The sequence below is a fragment of the Lissotriton helveticus genome, chromosome 1_1 (genome assembly GCF_964261635.1).
Source record: "Lissotriton helveticus chromosome 1_1, aLisHel1.1, whole genome shotgun sequence".
NCBI lineage: Eukaryota > Metazoa > Chordata > Amphibia > Caudata > Salamandridae > Lissotriton > Lissotriton helveticus.
In genome coordinates this window covers 843,820,740-843,836,715 of record NC_136057.1, presented here as the reverse complement: position 1 = coordinate 843,836,715, position 15,976 = coordinate 843,820,740, and the positions used below count along the sequence as shown (strand labels likewise).

The window sequence follows — 15,976 nt, the reverse complement described above, 5'->3', positions numbered from 1 at the left end:
CTGGCCCGCTTGATTAAAGCACATGGCTTCAACTTATTATCATATGCAGACGATACCCAGATTATTGTATCCATCGCGAGTAAAAATCATGACACAGCCCACAACTTCAAGGAATGCATGAGAGGTGTAGGTGACTGGATGGCAGAAAATTGCCTTAAATTGAACTCAAATAAAACAGAAGTTCTAGTCTTCGGCAGAGACACATCGTTCTGGTCTTCAGAATGGTGGCCCGTGGAGCTGGGGATCCCCCTTCTCTAGATACCAAGGCAAAAAATCTGGGAGTCAATATTGACACCTCCTTATCCTTTTCACATTATGCAAAGATGCCCTCCTCATCAATCTCTTTCACCTTGAAAATTCTGAGGAAAATTCTTCCATTTATCCCACCGGTATTACAGAAAACAGTGGTAGCATTTTTATTAGCCAGGCAGCCTCTCGATACCTTGCACTGGTTGCCTGTGGCGAAGCGAACTACGTTTAAGGCACTTTGCATCGCCTACAAGGCTCTGCATAACCTTGGTCCTGCTTACTTAACATATCGCTTCCAATGGCATTTTCCAGCATGTGTACTCCAGTCAGCCTCTCTGAAGCTCGTGAAAGAACCTAAGTTCCGCCTTCTCAGATGAGGTGGTAGAAGCTTCTCATCTGTCACATCCAGATGGTGGAATGAGATGCCAATAGAGTTAAAAAAAACTCCCCTGATCTACTCTCCTTTAGGAAGAAACTTAAAACCTGGCGTTATACTCAATAACATCTTGTAAACAACCGGGTGGTTGGTTGGTCTATGTGTTGAGCTGCAAGTGCCTAGACGCCCTTGGGTAGTAGCACGCTATATAAATAAATACATAAATAACACATTAGTAAAATAGTAGAATCATCATTGTACCATCTAAAATAACAACCCTTTAGCAAATTTAAAGTTTAAACATCATTGCCAATTACATAAGCACTATCCCATTTTTAGAAAGTACTCAGCATCTGTGATACTGCTATCCGGAAGTTCGGAAAAAAAATAAAACATTTCAGCAATGATGCTTCACTCAACTGAATAAGACTATGCCCAGCAACAGGACTACAACAGAATAATTTTGAAAACTGCTACAGTTATGAACACTATAAAGATAATTCAAAGCATAACAGTGAAAAATAATTACATTAGCTTGACTTTGCTCTGCAGAGCTTGTGAGGAGAAAAGGGGGACAGGATGGGAGAGAGTTCATACAGGAACGAATGACAGAAACATCCTCCATTTTATCTGATAGCGTTTTCATATAACGGTGGAATAACTCAAGTATATTAATAAACACACTCCTCTAAGCCATATTAAACTTGATTCATATGTAATTGTAACAAATTGGCTCATCATATGCGAATGGGATTGAACATAAAAATCATTATTCATTATTATTATTATTTATTTCACAAACATATTGATTGTGAAAAACACTTCTACAGCAGTTATTATTCCTTCCTTTCCAGTCCCCAGCCTTTTTGGTTATATGAAATTTTTGGGGTTACACCTTTTGGATGAGAAATTTGAAAACAAGGCTTTCCCCAGACAACCATTAAAAATCCTAAGCATGTTTTTTAATCCTTGAATTTTGTACCCGAAGCACATTTTCCTATTCCTGTGTTCTACTAAAACTGCTTCTAAAAAGTTGGTAATCTTGGAAGTAGATTATTTTAAAGGCCTGATAGTGCCTGTGAAAAATGAATGTAAGTTACTGATTTCTCAATATGTGAATATGGCCTTTTACCCACCATGCATTGTTTATTTATGTTATTTATGTTATTTGTAGAGCGCAACACTCATCCCAAGGGATATCAAGGCGCTGATACCAGTGCTGATGATTCTGCAGATATGACGCTAGAAGCTGATGCATTAGGGTTTAGGGAATAAGTATGTTTTTATTTTTTTCCGGAATTGAAGATAATTGGTGGTGTGTCTTAGGTCCTGAGGAAGCTCGTTCCATTTCTTGGCTGCTAGATAGGAAAATGAGCGGCCTCCTGTCCTTACTTTATTTATGCGTCTTGTTCTGGCAAGAGCTGATTGGAGCGATCGCAGGTTTCTTGTGGGAACATAGAATTCGATCTTCTCCTGAAGTAATGTAGGGCCTGTTTTATGAAGAGCTCTATGAGTGTGACTAAGCAGTTTGAAAACTGCTCTCTGGCGCATTGGCAGCCAGTGCAATTTCTTCAGACAACCTAAAGCGGACTCATACTTTCCTTTATTGCAGACAAGTTTAGCCGTGGCGTTCTGCAGTACTTGTAGGCGTGTGAATAAATGTTCATTCAAAATAAGGCGTGGCCATAGTCCATGAGGCTAACCAGCAAGGCTTGTGTTACCGAGCGTCTGCCGTCCAGTGGTATCCATGGGAACAGTCTAGCTAGAAGCTTTAGGATGGCGAAGCCTTTACCACATAGGGATCGCACTTGGTCCTTCATAGTCAGGGCGTCGTCCATAATGATGCCCAGGTTTATGGCATGTTGTTTTGGGATGAGGGCCATACCTAGAATGGGTGGCCACCAAGTAGCATCCCACACTCGTTTGGCGCCGCCCAACAGTAGGATTTCAGATTTGCCGGCGTTCAGCTTCAAGCAATGTGTGTGCATCCACTGGGCCAATTCAGAAAGACAGTTATGCAGTTTAGATTTGGTAATGTCTGGTTTTTCGTCCAAGGCCACCATAAGTTGTGTATCATCTGCATAGGAGCAGATGCCAATGCCCCACTTCCCACCAATTGTGGCTAGAGATGACAAATAGGCATTAAAAAGGGTGGGACTTAATGAGGCCCCTTGGGGGACACCACAACTGATGGGGCTGGGTTTAGAATGAAATTGGCCCATATGTACTGCTTGAGTACGGTTGCTCAAAAATGAGTATAACCAGTCTAGGGCAGTAGAGTGAACTCCTTTTTCATAGAGGATGTTCAGCAGGCAGTTGTGAGAGACCGTGTCGAACGCTGCCGACAGGTCCAGCAGTATCAGAGCCACCGTCCCACCTAGGTCGGTGCATGATCTGATACTGTCCGACACTGCCAGCATTGGTGATTTAATCCTTCAATAGCATTTCAAAAACTATATTTAGGGAAAAAATTATGCTGAAAAATATTGAGAGTCTTGGTGCGGTGCAGAAAGAAGCATCATATTCTTTGGCAACTGCACTTGTTAGCCACATTAATATAAACTTTTTATGTAAAAACATTATAACTCAATTTCATTAGTTTACAGATTGTGAGGAAGTAACTCTTTCTTTTAGGTACCTAGCGATTGCATGTATGTAGCTTACAACAATATCCTAATTAGAAACTATTGTCTCATCTCGATTATTTCGTATCGATCAGTTTTAGGTAATTTTATCTATTTCCTGGAAAATGCCCACAAAAGAGGCATTAGAGGGCTTGTTGCTGCAAGGTCAAAATTCAAAACGGAACACGACTAATACATAATTCAAAAGTAAAAATTTGGATAACCAAAACGAATTCCAGCAATAATTTTTTCAGCAAATCAAGACATTTCTTAAATTATATCTCACAGCTGATTTCATGTCATTGTGTATTCAACAATCGACTTGTTTACATTAAAAGGTCATTCATCATGCTTTGTACCACATAAGCATCAGCCATTGGGTCTGATTCACAAACTGCATTTTGTAGTACGCAAACTAGTACTACAGTATTACTCCTTACCACAAAATGCAGTTCACAAACCAATGAGTGTAGATCTCCACCTCCATCCTCTCTGTCAAGTTTGAACAATGCAGTTCTTTCCTCAGAGCTGTACTGAGGCTTCACAGAGACAATATGGAACCTACTCTGTATGGCCTCCCTTTCTACCTACTTGCGATTTCTTGCCTCCGCGAGGAAGATTGGTGGTGTCTAAGTATCTTGTGCATTGATAAAGCATGCAAAATTAGTAATGCATTGCACTTTCTTGTCTATTCTTTTGGTATTTTCCTAGGTGCTGTACCATTTGGTGTGGTCAGTGACTGTGGCCAAGGTGGCGATTCGAGGACGGTAGTAAACAAGTGCCAAAGATCTGTCATGGAATGTCAAGTAAATTGAGAATTCAGGAGCGCTGTCTTGAATTTCTGGCTCTGTTACGACGGATATCCGAAGAGGGGTCGTGAAATCCAATGAAAGATCAAGGACCTTGTTAAAGTTGCCTCCTGTAAGCGTAAGGCCAGTGAGTAGTTGTGCCACCACTTCGAGGAGTGTGGTCAAGAAGGATTCCAATGCTAAGGGGGGAATAAATGTATAAGAAGTTCATTGGGTGGCCCTCTACCATGTCTGTTAGGGCAATATATCGGCCCTGAGGATCCAACTAGGTCTGGGTCACTACCATGGGATCCCCTGGTGAACTCTGCTGTAAGCTTGACGAGTTAGAAATGGACCCGTGACAATGAGGTGAGTCTCTTGCAGCATCAAGACAGAAGGAAGGGAACACTGGGCGTAGCGAAACACAGCAGAATGTTTGATCCTGTCTAAATGACCATTGACATTCAACTAAATAACACTGTAGAGAATCATGGTGAGGCGTGAGATATCGGTGTGAGCAGGAGTAAGAGGTTGTTAGGTTTTATGTGGACAACTCAGTATAAAACCCCATGTGAGGACATTTGAGTGTAGGCGACCTGCTGCTACTTACACAGTGTCAGGTCAATGTGACAACCTGAAGGAAAAAAGAAACATAAACCAAACAGAACAATACCATACATGCATCTTGTCTGCAAATTCCCTACCCCCATATCCCCCCCTCATACTCCCCCCGAGAAGCATCTGTCGCCCTGTTCCATGTACCTCAACTCAAAATCAAGAAGTCTTGTATAGGTGTGGACTGGTGGACCCCTTTGGGTGGTAGGATCAGTGCAGTGTAGTGCCGGGGTTCTGTGTTGGCAATCTTGAAATGCTCAGTCATGGCTTGCAGGAACAGCTGCTTGCCAGTGCCCTGCCCTGGGCCAACTACAACACAGTCAGATAGGTGAGGGAGTCTGCCTCAGTCGTTCTTCTGTTTTATCAGTGACTGATAATCTCCTCTATTGTCCAAGGGTGACTCCGATCTTTGTGGCGGCGGTGGTGCAGAGGACCCTGAGCTTGGGAGGGTGACACATTCCTAGTGTTGCGCTGTCTTGGTCAAGAATGAGTGCGGACCCTCTTTCGGCGCTGGACCGACTGTGGCTCATGGGCCGATGATGGTCGAGTGGGCGGGTATGTGGAACGAGATGGGTGACTTAGTTACTTCTCCTCCATGAGCCTCTCCCAGGAGGACTCCGGGGTTTCAACAAAGTAGGATTTACCCTCGTGCTGGATACAGGAGCATGTAAGATAGTTTGAGAGCCCTGAGTTTCTGTTTAACAGCTTCATACGATCTTCATTTTATAGCACATAGGAAGGTGCACCAGAGAATAGTCAAGCTCCAATATATATTTATTATGTTTCTTCAGTAAGACCAAGATAAAATCCAGCCAATGCGTTTCGTTCCAGTTACTTCTGGAACTTCATTAGGGTATAAAATAGTCGCAGCCAAGTATTTTCTTAGATCATCTAGCGGCCATCCATGAAATATAAGTTCAAAATTCTCCACAGTAATTCATCAATCCAGCTTGTAATAAGTGGCTAGTGCCAAGGAAGTTCTTGAAGTACTTTATTTGATGCATGCGCCACAGATCCCCGTGGATTGTCAACTAGAATCCCCCATAGTACCTCAAGCCCGCCATTGTTTCTATTTTTTTTCTATATGATCGACGTTTTGCCTGGACCTTGCAGGTGAAATCCAGAAAAAGTTTTGATATTGGAGGTCTGAATGTGCTCTAGCCTCTCTCAGGATATAATCTCTGTCCTTGAAGTCGAAGAATCTCGTTATCATGGGCCATCGCTGTGCACCAAGATGAGGTTTACGGGTAAGCGCCTTGTGTGCTTGCTCAACTGTGAACCGGGGCAAAGTTCATTTTTTGGCATCCAGGATTTAAGCCATTCTTTGTGGAATCCAGCAGGTTGGGAGCACTCCACATCTTCTGGGAAACCCACAAAATGTACATTTTTGTGTCAGGAGGATTTTCTGCATCTTCAGCGCAGAGATGGGATTCACTTGTATGGGTAAGGAGACAAGCCACCTTGGCTTCGGGGTCGGCGGCTTCATCCTCCACAGTGTAGAGGTGTCCCTCTGCTTTGGTAATACGGTGGTAGAATTACACAGATCTTGATGGACGAGCGCCACAGCTACATGTACCTCTCCTTTCTTCATCTCAATGACAGTTTGTGATGAGTGTATGGCCTGGTGATCCTGTCCAGGCCACCTTCAGATGTTGTGCCTTTATTAAGTGTCTCCCTCCCAGCTGTTCCAGCAGGAGTGGTAAATTGGTCGATGCTCGGCTGGGAGGGGGGTAACTTCATGTTCATGTCTTTTCCCATCATTTTAGAGAATAGAGCAGTGGCTGCTCGTAGATGCCTGTCCCACTTACAGACAATTTACAGCAGCATGAGCAGCCAAGCACAATACTAGCAACCAACACTAGGCATAAATGGATCGACGATGAAAGGGCCCAGGAGGCGAAGGGAGTAAGAACTTTGAGTGTATCACCACTTTGCCTGATCATCCAGAATTGGTAGAATAGACAGCTAGTGATTTGCTCCGTATCACACCTCAGAAGCAGTATTTTGGGTCAGCGCTGCTCATGCAGAGTGTTCCAGGCCCCAAGGTCTGCATGGGGAAGCAGGTGAGAGGCCCAGGGTCTGGTACACTCCACTGCCCAGAGGAGAGAGTAGCCTTTTGACCTCAAAAAATGGTGACCCGGGCAGGGGTGCTTAGCCTGGGATGAGGGGAGAAAAGTAAGGCCCTCAACAGTTTTTTGTCTGGGTGGGCCCACTTCGCAGTCAACACTCTGCACCTGGGGAACTTAAGGTCCAGTTTATGCTACCTTCTCACTGGGCGTAGTGAGTCTGCTGTTTAGTGGCACCGCTGCATCGGGTACTCCTCCGTGTGCAGGGCCAGAGAGGAAGGATCGCTCTTGCAACAGTGTTAGACTTGGCATTTTTTGTCATGTTTCCCCAGAGTTTTTGCTTTCTGCCCTCCCGGTTTTTGCTCGAGTAGTGTTTCTGCGCACTTTTCTCACTGCTGATCAGTGGTAAGGTGCAAGTGCTCTCTGTGTAAATTGTGTTATGGATTGGTGTTTCCATGATTGGGTATTTGATTTACTTTTTAGTCCCTAGTGACGTGCACTGAGTGTGCCAGGGCCTGTAAATCAACTGCTACTAGTGGGCCTGCAGCACTGATTGTGCTACCCACGTGAGTAGCCCTAAAAAGGTAACTCAGACCGGCCATTGCAGAGTCTACTCGCAATTTGTAACTGCCATGTCGACTTGGCGAGTGCACCCACTTGCCAGGCCCTAAACCTTCCCTTTTCAACATGTCAGTCATCCCCTAAGGTAGGCCCAAGGTACCTCTGTGGGCAGGGTGCAGTGTATGGGAAAGGTTGGACATGCCCTGGTGTGTGTGGCCTGTCCTGATAGTGAATTACAGCTCACTTCGTTTTTCACTATTGCAAGGCCCCCTGTTCCCCATAGGACAGAATGGGAAATTTGTTTATAACATCTTATAAACATAACTGGCCCTGGGAACTATGTGGAAAAATAAAGTTTAGTATGCCTGAACTCAGAATCTAAAGATGTATCTTTTAGTGAAGGTGATTTTTACATTCTTTGTTTGAAAATACCACTTTTCGAAAGTAGGTATTTTCTTGCTCAGTCATCCCATGTGCATCTGCTGGAATGTGGATTACCTGTCTGGGTTTTGGATGGCAGAAGGCTGGGGAACAGGAGTGGCTCCAGATAGTCTATGTAGGGCCAGGAAAGAGCTGAATATATCTGGGCTGCAATGGGGCAAGGGGGAGGAGATTTCCTTGCACCTCAAATGGCCTAGTCTGCCTCTGACAGTGCCGTCTCCAGCTCCTGCCAGGAAGTCATACCAGAGAAGGTAGGACTGGTTCTGGCTGGGCACAGACACTCTCTGCCTAAGAGATCAAAGGATTTGGGGATATAAATATTGGGGCCCAGACTCCTGAACTTTAGAACTCTTTTGGATCAAGAAGACTGCCAAGAAGAAGAGCTGTAGAAGCTGTGATGAGGGACTACCACTTTGCTGTGTGCTTTGCTGTGTTGGCCTGCAGTGGCTGCTTCTGTCCTGGGCAGTGAAAGGACTGGACTGAACTTTTTGCAATCTGCTTTTGTGAGTTTCTCCAAGGGCTTGAGGTAGAGCTTGCCCCGTTCAAGAAGTCTCAGGATTAGCAAAGACTTCAAGCTCTTTTGCCTTCAGCACTGGGGACGGTGTGTCTACGCCGCCGCTGCCACCTCAGTGTCCTGAATGCCCCACAGAGGGCACCACCGCATGGCCGCACCACGACCCTGGTCTCACCGACGATGCCTGCTGACGCTGCCACCGAGCTGCTGCTCGCAACGTGACCTGTGGGCACTGCACTCCACACCGCTTCATGACGACGCCTTGGCACTGCAGAGGGCACAGCAGCAACACCGCACCGCAACCTTGGTCTCACTGATGATGCCTGTTGATGCCGCCACCGAGGGGTTGCTCGCACCACGACCTGTGGGCACCGCACTCCGCACCGCCTCGCTTCACGACGACACCCTGGTATCCCCTACGACGCCGCTCCACGCCAAAATCGATGCTGCTGCTAGCACTGTGGTTCGAAGGCACCACTTGTAAATTTACACGTTGCATAGCCCTCATCCCATACCGCAGCCTTGGCCTACCGACGCCGGCACAATCGACCATAGTTTGTCAGCCGACGACAACGCTTCAGCAACGACAATGCCGCTGCTTGCACCGTGACCTGCCAGCACTGCGATGAGCACCGCCTTCATCTCGCACCGCGGCCCTGGTCTCACCGACGACACCATCTGATCCCGCCACTGAGCCGCTGCTCGCACCGCAACCTGAGGGCACTGCACGTTGCACTGCTGCACTTCGCACCGCAGCACACGATGCCTGCCAGGGCTCCTAAATCCATCAGAGAGGAGATCGCGTGTGACTTCGAGAGGCCACAATGACTCCTGCACCGACCTCCAGAACCTACGCCTGCGAACGCCGTGTTTTCGGAAGATCAACGAGAGGTCATTGACGCCCTGCATTTCTAAAAGGTTCTATTTGCAGGTCTTCCCGACACCGTAGCTGGCCCGCGACGCCGCAGTCAGCCAGAACTGTTTGGATTTGTTTGCTCACGACGCCGTGATAGCCCCGGACGGCGCTTTCGACATCAAGGAACTATTTTTAACGCACATTTTGATAAGGGAAGTTTTTGAACTACTGTATTGCGGATTTTTATCGTTTTTGGTCTTGTCTTAAGTATATAAATATATTGGATATTTTTCTAAACTGGTGTGGTGTCCTTTTATAGTGCTTACACTGTATTACTGTTGGTCATGTGCAAATGCTTTACAAACTGCCTCTAAGATAAGCCTGACTGCTCGTGCCAAGCTACCAAGGGGGTAAGCAGGGGTTATTTTAGGAGTGTAACTCCCTTATCCTGACTAGGAAGAAGGGTCCCTATTTTGACAAAGGTGCAAACCCTTGCCAGCTAGAGACCCATTTCTAACAAACAGCCAATGGGGGCCACAGGATTCGGTGGCAAGTCTGGGGCAAGCCCCTACTCCTTAGTGTTGAGTTAAGTTTAGGCCGAGCGACCTAAAGCATCTGAGCGAGGACACGCTCCGATTCTCCTGGGATGCCCGAGGTAGTTCAGTAGCTGCATCATCAAATGCAAGGCAATGGGAGGGGGATGCTATGCTGAGCCACTGGACCCTCTGTCCGGCTGGCACTGGCCACATAAGGATCGGCTCCCCACACCTGTCCCCGGGCAGCGCAGACCAGCAGCAGGGCCCAGAGCCCGCGCCTGCTCACCCGCTGGGGTCACAGTCTCTCACCTGGGTCTCCCGCTTGTCACCTTCGTACCGTGGTTGCCACCCCTTTGGGTCACATCAGGTGTTCACTTCTGGGCTGTCTCTTCCTCACACCACTGCCCTGATTTGCAGTGCAGGCTGGGGGTCTAGTCACGGGCCGGATCCGACATCTTGTGTTGTCAGCGTGAATGCGATCGTGTGCACAACACAATGTAAATGCCAATCAATGCCTCATTCCACTGGTATCAACTACGGGCGATTTTCCTGGTCCATGCTCATGTAGGCAGGGCCAGGCACCTTGGCTGATGGTGGCGGATGAGAGAGGGTCCTGAGCACTCTGAGAGTGCGACCACCATCTTGACACCCCAAGCCACACCCCCAGGCTGTTTTCCTTAATGTGATGTCTTGGAAATCCATATCATGTGGGAAAAGAAATCACAGTGGGCTTTGCCTTCTGTCAAGTTTGAACAATGCAGTACTTACCTCAGACCCACACTGTGGCTTTGTAGAGACGATATGGGCCCAACTCTATATGCCCTACCTTTCTACTCATGACTTCTTCCTTCCACAAGGAAGATTGGTGGGGCCCAAGCAAGAGGGCCCTCTCAAGATATTGTCTTAACTTCTCCTTGCGCAGTTGTCGAATTTTTTAAAATAGAGGGAAACATGATTACTGTCACATACACTTTCCTTTAGTCCCTATGTCACTCATAGCTAATCTATTTCTCTTTGCTATAAATCCCTCTCGTATTCTACTTACGAACTACTGTCTCTATCCACAGGAGGCATCTTGTGGATATTTCAGATATGATCTCGGAGTTCTCTGTGCCTGGGAGGGGAAGAAGAAAGGAAATACCCATATGTCCTCTCCGGATTGAGTGTGTGTTGAACTCTGGTTCTATGAGTTCCTACAAATGATGAACAAAACAGGAAATTGTTTAGATATGCAATTTAACACCCCTTTCACAAACTTTAATCAAAACATATATTCTGGGAGAAAATTCACCTGTACCCATTAACCATCCGTAGCGCCGAGACACCTACGGGTATTTACACGCTTAACAAATTGCACAAATAAATTAATGCAACAAGAGTCTTATCTATAATTGTTTCGTTCCTTTGGGATTTCTTGGTAGTTCTTTGCTGACGATACCTTTGGCGTTCTGGAGATTCTTTAAAGAAATTGCATTGATTTACTGAGTTTCAAGTGTTTCGTGCTTTGTTTAAGCATGCAAAAATGGTATGTGTTTGGTAATGTGTTCTTGCCGGTGCTTACTAACTGTTGTGCCTGTTTTTTTCTAGCTGCGGTACTGTTGGATGTGGTTGTTGACTGTGGGCGAGGCAGGTAGCCGAGGACTATAGTCGCTTGTCAGAGAAGAAACGGCCGCCGGAGAGCCGCCGTGGATTGTAAGGTAAGATGAGAGCTCAGGAGCCTGTCTTGAATTTTCATTGGTTGGCGTTACAGAAGCAGGAATGCCAATGGTGTTGCCTTTGTGAAATTCTTGAGGCAAAGCAGGTGAGTGGGCCTGGGCGCGCTTTAACCACTTGGCTGCTAAGGGGTTTTCCCCTCCTGTGCTGCATATTTATGAATCCCATTATACATGACGAGTTGACCTTGTCATGAGCACAGCTCCAGTGTGCCTCATGACGAGTTCACCTTGTCATTAGCATACAAGTGGTTAAATACTGACCGCACTAAAGATGGCTGCCCAGATTTGCCACAATCTCACGAGTTCTCATCAAATCCTGTGAGGACAACCAAACAATAGAAGTTTATGAAAAATTACCAACGAAAGCCCTATAATTGGGTGAAAGAGTGTTTTCTTTACATTTGCTCATAGTGCCAATATCGGCAACACTCCTCAGTTCTCATACAGCAACATACATCCACTGGTATCAACTACGGGCGATTTCCCTGGTCCATGCTCATGTAGGCAAGGCCAGGCACACGACACCTTGTTAGTGGAGAAATATGCTGAAGGTTTATTTTGCGTAACAAATATGCCAACATGGTTAGCAACGAAATCCCTATAATTGGGTGAAAGAGTGTTTTCTTTACATTTTCTCAATACATACAGTTACACCAGGTCAGTAGGCTGAGATGTCCTTATATGTGCCAAGATAGTACAGGGGGGATGAGATTTAACTAATATGCAACCATGGAAACGAGGTGGGGGGATATGTTACCACATGTAAGGAACTTTTCATGGAGGGATATTGGTCTTATAAGGTGACATGAAAGGGTGATGTCTGACACTCTTCTATCTTTTATATGGGAAGATCCTCACACATGTAAATGTGGGAGGGACGGGGGTGGGGTGACTGGAAGAGGGGCAGACTTATTACTAAATAGGTTGGATTTAGGGAATAGTAAGGAGAGTAATAGGGAGGTTAACTGATGGGCGTAGGAAGGTACCCACAAAAGAGTAAGCCCTTTTTGTATTCACAAACTGCTTTTAAAGTTACTACAGCCAAAAAGGACCCACATACAGTCCTAAATGTACTCTGACTCAGAGCTGGAGTCAGTACAGTACCACATTTGTCTTACCATTTGTACTGCAACACCCTGAATAGAAAATAATAGAGGCAGGGACATAAAATAATCCCTCATAGGACATAATGTTAAATTAAATTATTTAAACGAGATAACAATGTAAATAAATGTAATTTAATGTTAAAAAACTATTTCTAAAAAGTGAATATATTTATCATTTACTTTACAATATTTTAATAACATTTTTATATAAACATGAATAAAGAAAAATTGTAAAAATATTTGTTCTGTTAAATATTAATGTATATTAATTTATGTATGTACTTTAAATTGAGAATGAAATGAGAAATGCTATAGCACTATTAAGACTTTTGAATAAAACATGTAATAATTTAAATATAGTATATTAAATTAACATTATTTTTCATATAAACTTATAAAAATATCTCACATTAAGTAAAATACTTATTTTAGTATGCATTAATAATTATTTAAAATGATGTATATCATTTATTAAAAGTAATTAAATTATATTGTAATAGAATTAATGTTAGATACATCTGCACATAAACAAATGTTATTAAAATATGCTAACATAATAATGATACATTTTATTTCTATACAATTTTAAACATTAAATAAATGTGTTTATATTTTTGCACATTTTAAAATATTTAATTTAATGTAACATTATTTTCTATTGTGTGACATTTTAAGTCCCTGCCTTCATTATTTTCTATGGGCCGATTTTTTTTTTCAAAACAATTTTTATTATTTTCAATTTGGGTGTTAAGACATTGCATAGACGGCACTACACTCTGAGCACCAGAGATATAGTGTACACACAATAACCATCATCATCTAGCAGTATAAGCAATATGCAGTAGGAACACCCACTCCCGAACTCCCTGCCCCCCAACTCCCATCCCAGTATACTCCCGCCCGGATCCCACCCCTAACCCCTCACAGTGTCAGCCTAGTCCGAGAGCTAAACATAATGCAATATCCAAGTCCGTGCGTGGATCCATTCACCCCAGGTCCACAAGTGAATGTCCTGCATCAACATCCTGACACGCTGGCGGTTCCAGCCACAGCCCTCTATATTCTGCCCATCTTTTCCAAATTTTGAAATGCTTTTGGGGGCAGCCCCTGGCAACAAATACCGGACGCTCCAGCCCCATACAGAAGTCTAATCCCCTCTTCCATACCCCTAGCAGGGGAGCCCTCGGATCCTTCCAGGCTCGGGCGATATCACGTTTGGCCACCGTAAGGCCAAAAGCAATAAGTGGGGTTTGTAGATGTTGCCTCCCACTCGTTCCATAACATGCAAAAGGCCCAGTTGTGGGGAGCGGGGGAGGTCCCATCCCAGCACCTCAGACAGGCAGTCCCAGACACCAGTCCAGAATCTCACACGCCCACACCGTATGCACAAAGGTGCCAACCTCACGGCCACACCGCAAGCAATCCGGGGAGGCTATCAGGCCCGCCCTCCACAATCTGTCTCTAGTATAGTAGGCCCTGTGTAAATATTTAAACTGGATAAAGCGCAGACGGACCGCTATTGCTGCCCCCCTCGGGGCTTCCAAGGCTTCCCTCCAGTCCTCCTCTTCTAGGTCTCCTATATCCCTCTCCCAAACAGACCTCAGGCCATCCAGAGAAGAAGAGCAATGCGTGACCAGTGTTTGATATATACTGGAAATTTTCTTCGTGTCTATCTCACCCATAAAGACCTTAGCTTCCAGCGGGCTGAACTCAGGCAATGAGTCTAGGCCAACCAGGGATGGAGACAAGGCGTGCCGGAGCTGCTGATAGCGGAAGAACTGAGTTGGGGGCATATCATATTCCTCTCGCAGGGCTTGGAACGTCTTTAGAGTCGTACCTGTCATTACGTGGCCTAGGGCTGATATACCTATTGCATCCCAGCCATTAAAACCCCTTAGGGATGCCAGCGCCGGCAGTCGCCCATTGTGCCATAGGGGAGTCTCTCTCGTTAGTTTGTTCCACCACCCCATGCGACGCAGGGCCCCGCGCCAAACCCGAAAGACCACCTGGGTGACCTCCGGAAGCCTCTTTCGCGCCGCTGCTGAGTACAGGATGGTATGTAACATTGCTGGGTCCATCAATAACCTCTCAAGCGCATAGGCCGGATCGCTCCGATCACCATACCACCATTCGTTGAGTATCAACAGGTGGGACGCTTGGTAGTAGGACAGCATGTCCGAGGTGGCTAGCCCCCCGCAGTAAGTGGAAAGAAAACAGGTGCGGAGTGCTACTCTTGCTACCCCACCCACCCAAAGAAACTGACTCAGCGCCGAGTTCACTCGACGAAACCATTGCAGTGGAATAGGGTACGGATGGTTCTGTAATTGGTACAGTAGGCGCGGGAGAGCCACCATTTTAAAAATGGCAGAGCGGCCGTAGATATTCAAGGGCATTCTGGACCAAGTCGTCATGTCCGAGCGCACGCGGTCCCACACAGGCAGTACATTTCGAGCCCACGAGACCCCCGGGATGTCCGTGAGGAAGACCCCCAGGTATTTAATTCCTCCAGCAGCCTCCTGCAAGACATCTGCCCAGGTCCCCAGACTCCCGCGATCTCCCAGCGTCCATAGCGTAGACTTCCGCAGGTTCAGGCAAAGGCCCGACACCTCCCCAAAAATACGCATAATTTCAAGGACTCTTGGTCCCGACCTCTTTAAATCCGTAAGGAAGAAAAGGACGTCATCGGCGTAAAGCGCTATTCTGTCAGAAGGTCCCGCCACCCATTCCACACCTCGCATTTGCGCATCAATTCGCACCCATGCCGCCAGCGGTTCCATCGCAAGGGCGAATAGATAGGGCGAGAGAGGGCAGCCCTGGCGGGTGCCCCGGCCTATAGGGAAGGGGTTGGACACCGCTCCCGCTACTCTCACGGATGCAGTTAAGTCGGTGTATAATAGCTGAACGTAGGAAAGAAAACGGGGCCCCAGGTTCAGGCGAGACAGGAGGGCACGTAGCTAGACCCAACTCAGGGAGTCAAACGCCCTGTCAATGTCCGCCAGGAGAAGCGCCGCCGGAATCCCGGTCGCTCGGGCCGCCTCCACCACCACCTGAGCCCGCCTGATATTATGGCGTGTTGCCCTGCCGGGCATGAATCCGGCCTGGTCCGGGTGGACCAGGTCCGCTATGTAGGGGAGCAGACGGTTAGCTAAGGCCTTTGCTAGCAACTTTGCCTCCACATTCAGGAGCGAGATCGGCCTGTAGGACTCATGTTGTTCAGGGGGCCTCCCAGGTTTACAGAACACCACAATTTCGGCATGTCGCCAATCCGCCGGAAGGCGCCCGCTGTCCTTGGCCGCCTCCAACGCTCGCTTATAGTAGGTTCCCAACTGAAGATGGAACATCTTCATGAATTCACAGGGAAAGCCGTTAGGCCCCGGGGCCTTGCCAGTGTTAAGTCCTCCCAGCGCCGTGCCCAGCTCCTCGGCCGACAGCGGAAGGTCAAGCTCGGCCCGCCCTGCATCCGACAACGCTCGTGGCGGGAGATCCGCTAGGAATTTGTCTACATCCTCCACCGGGAGAGACTCCGAGG

General features: G+C 46.6%; 1 long non-coding RNA gene across 1 annotated transcript in view; it reads left to right on the top strand.

Annotated features, from left to right (window-relative positions):
• The window catches only part of LOC144817931 (uncharacterized), a 162,750-nt gene that overhangs the window by 129,486 nt on the left and 17,288 nt on the right, over positions 1 to 15,976 (top strand). Inside the window, exon 2 of the long non-coding RNA XR_013607002.1 lies at positions 11,214 to 11,323. This is a non-coding gene — a long non-coding RNA (uncharacterized LOC144817931). The remainder of the gene's footprint in view (positions 1 to 11,213; positions 11,324 to 15,976) is intronic.